The 3,544-nt window shown below is 38.1% G+C and overlaps 1 pseudogene; it reads right to left on the bottom strand.

The window, feature by feature from the left end:
- Nucleotides 1–606: 606 nt before the first annotated feature.
- LOC101412578 (very long chain fatty acid elongase 6 pseudogene) lies at nucleotides 607–2,487 on the bottom strand (annotated as a pseudogene).
- Nucleotides 2,488–3,544: the final 1,057 nt, after the last annotated feature.

Raw genomic sequence — 3,544 nt, 5'->3', positions numbered from 1 at the left:
TTTTATCTTTACTACTGGCTCCAGCTGTGTGTCATTTTTTTCTTGGAGTAATGAAATTTTTATAAAATTTTTGAGATGATGAGTGTATAACATTATGATTATATCAAAACAATTGATTATACACTCTGAATAGAATAGCCTGAAACAACAGCTATATATGGTGCAGGAAGCATAGAAAGATTGAGTCATTTAAAAAAAACATTAGAAAGCATAGTGTACACATGCTTGCACAATTTTTAAAGTTAAATTCTTCAGCTATAGAGAAATATAACACTCAGTAAATACACTTTTTCATAAAATGTTAATAGCTGTGTATGACTTCTATTTCTCTCTCTTTTTTCTCTTTTGTCCTACAGTTGACAGCTGAAGAGAGAATGAGGTCTTCCAACAATAGTCCTTTGAGATGGACGTGAACTCAGTGAGTTCTCACCAAAAAGGATCATAAATTTACTGGGTTAAGTCAACCTGATTATCCCTAAGCTGCCTTGATGTTGTGTTTGCTAGTATGTTTTGCATTATTTGTTTTAGCTTCACCATTTGTGATCTCTTGTGCCATGTTCATTTGTCTATTATTTTTTTTGATGACCCTGAGCTATGGCTTCTTCTTTAGTTCCACAACAATTCAGTCTTTCTCATTTTCCTTATTTTCCTTATGTAGGGCCTCAAAGAAGAAATGGCAAAGAAAACAAAGTAGCTGAGGTACATGAGTGAGGACCAGAAGATGTTCTGAAAGTAAGAATGACACTGGTCTTGATACATCCAGGAGAAGACCAGGGAGTTAAGGACACAGCTCAGCACTATCTGGGTGATCTGGGACAAGGAGATGAACATGACAAACTTCCAGAAACTTGGAACCCCAATTGCTGAAAGGCAAAGGAAGTGTATATTATTGTGTGCATGATACAGTTCTTTTTTTTTTTTAGATTTATTTATTTATTTATTCCCCCCTCCCCCACCCCAGTTGTCTGTTCTCTGTGTCTATTTGCTGCATCTTGTTTCTTTGTCTGCTTCTGTTGTCAGTGGCACGGGAATCTATGTCTCTTTTTTGTTGCATCATCTTGTTGTGTCAGCTGTCCGTGTGGGTGCTGCCATTTTTAGGCAGGCTGTGCTTTCTCTCGTGCTAGGCGGCTCTCCTTATGGGGCGCATTCCTTGCGCATGGGGCTCCCCTATGCAGGGGACACCCTGTGTGGCAGGGCACTCCTTGCACGCATCAGCACTGCACATGGGCCAGCTCCACATGGGTCAAGGAGGCCCAGGGTTTGAACAGTGGACCTCCCATGTGGTAGATGGATGCCTTAACCACTGGGCCAAGTCCGTTTCCCATGATATAGTTCTTATTCATGAACCAACCATCCCCAGCAACCATGTCTTTGTAAGAGCACCAAAAATACAGGATCACAGTGATGTGGTGAAACCAGTGAAGGAAGGTTAGCTTCTGATTCAGAAGCAGGCTAGATTAGGGAGTAAGAAGAATCTGTGACCTGGCAAAAAAAACATGAGAACACATGGTTGTGGGAACTGCCCCTTGTAGGAAAGACCTTACAAGTTGGTTGCTGGAAGAACCTCATGAGAATTCCCCATTCAGAACAGGATTTCCTCCAGAATCAAGGAAAAGCCTTGGATGTTCTCAAGGGGCCTTGACATTCAGCCCCTGGGGGAATTGATGGGTGGTGTAACCAATCAAAACAGCAAACAACTGGGATTCCTCCCCTGACATTATCAAATTAAAGGAATAATTATTGGTTCAAAAAAGAAACATGGAAGCTAAAGCAGCCCTTTTTCCTTTTTCTCTTCACTCCTCATCCCTGTTCTTTGCCCTGCTGTGCCCTTTCTCTCCCTTCCTGGATTAACATGCAAGTAGAACTGAGGATTTGTAATCTGTAATGTAGAATTATAATCTGTGATTGGAATTTTTAGTCCTTAAATTAGCCTTTTTTACCCTCGTTAGCCCCCTTTCCTCTCTCTACCTGGGGATTCATAATCTGTTTATTTTCTCCCATTTCTATTCTCTCAATTACATAAGTTGCTGGCCTAACTAACTGGCTTGCATTTAAATAAATTTTTTGTAGCTTAGGCAAGGACCTAGGAAAATTCAGCAACACATTCTGAGAATTGTATTATTGTGTCCCCTAGTTCATGTGCTTTGCTGAGCACAAATTCATAAGCCCAGAATGTGTTAACAGATACAATGTAAAACCTCTGGTCACAAACTGACTGCTTCAAGCCTTTGGTCATCAAAATGTACACCATTTAAGCCCCAGTTTGGAGAGCACCAAATATACTGAAGACTCCAAGTGTGAGAGACTAGGGCACTAACAAATGCCTGTTTTTTTCGTTAGGTGCCTACCACCAAATAGAAAAGCAGCATACGGAGTAGAAAACATAAAGGATTTTTTCCAATTTTCCTGCATCCATTGGGTGGTTTCATTCTCATTGAACTGCTTTTTGAATTCATATTTTTGTAAAGTCAACACTGACGTGCTCATTGGGGCTGATCTTTGGAGACACTGTGCATTCTCTATACAAAATAAAATAATCCGTAAAGCACTCTATTTTGAGTACTGTCCTGTCTGCTTCCCTACCCATCCCCTATGTCCTCCCCTACCATCCCACCATTGGGTCTCAGATGGTGGTTTTCTCTTTCAGCCTCTCTCAGCTACATCCACACAGAGCATTCTGTGGATTTACTCTTGTGTAACTTTATCCTATGTTAAGGTCAAGATATAGAATGATTTCATCACCACAGGGATCCCTTGTGTTGGCCCTTTATAACCACACCCACATTCTCAGCCCCCCATTTCTTGGCAATAACTCCGTAATTACAAGAATGTTATGTGAAAGGAATTACATACAGGAAATAATCTTCCTAGATAGGTTTCTTTCACCTTGTATAATTATCTGAATATCTGATCGAATTATTGCATGTAATAGTAGTTTGTTCTTTACCTTGTTGAGAAGTTTTCCATGTTATTGATGTATCACAGTTTTTAAAATAAGAATAATAAGAGCAAATATCATTCCCTTGTTCATGATCTTATAAGAAAATCAGTTTTCAACGTTAAGTATGAGTTTACATGTGTGTGGTGGGTTTTTAAAAAGAATTTTTATTAAGTTGAAGAAGATCACTTCTATTTCAAACTACTTTTAGGTATTTAGAATTATGAATAGATGCTGAATGTTATCAAATGCTTTTTGTGTGAACTGATATGGTTACATTTTTCTCATTTGTAGCCTGTAACCAAGTTATATTACAATGATGAATTCTTAAATATTGAAACAGCTATGTATATATGAAATAAATATTCCTTGGTTATGATCTATAATTCATTTTCTACCTTATTGGATTCAAATTGCTAATACTTTGTTGAGGATCTTTTGGTCCAAATTCAGGAGAAATATTACCCTGTAATATTATATTTCTCTCTTTTTGTTAGTCTTTCTCTAAAATGATTTGGGACTGTTCAATTCTTTTCTTATAATTTCCTTCCTAACAGTTTTTAGCTGTATTTCACAAATTTTGATATGTTGTGTTTTAATTCACTT

This window comes from Dasypus novemcinctus, chromosome 30, assembly GCF_030445035.2.
Source record: "Dasypus novemcinctus isolate mDasNov1 chromosome 30, mDasNov1.1.hap2, whole genome shotgun sequence".
In the NCBI taxonomy this organism is placed as follows: Eukaryota; Metazoa; Chordata; class Mammalia; order Cingulata; family Dasypodidae; genus Dasypus; species Dasypus novemcinctus.
Note: the sequence above shows the minus strand (reverse complement) of the source record. Positions and strands in the feature narration are given on the sequence as shown.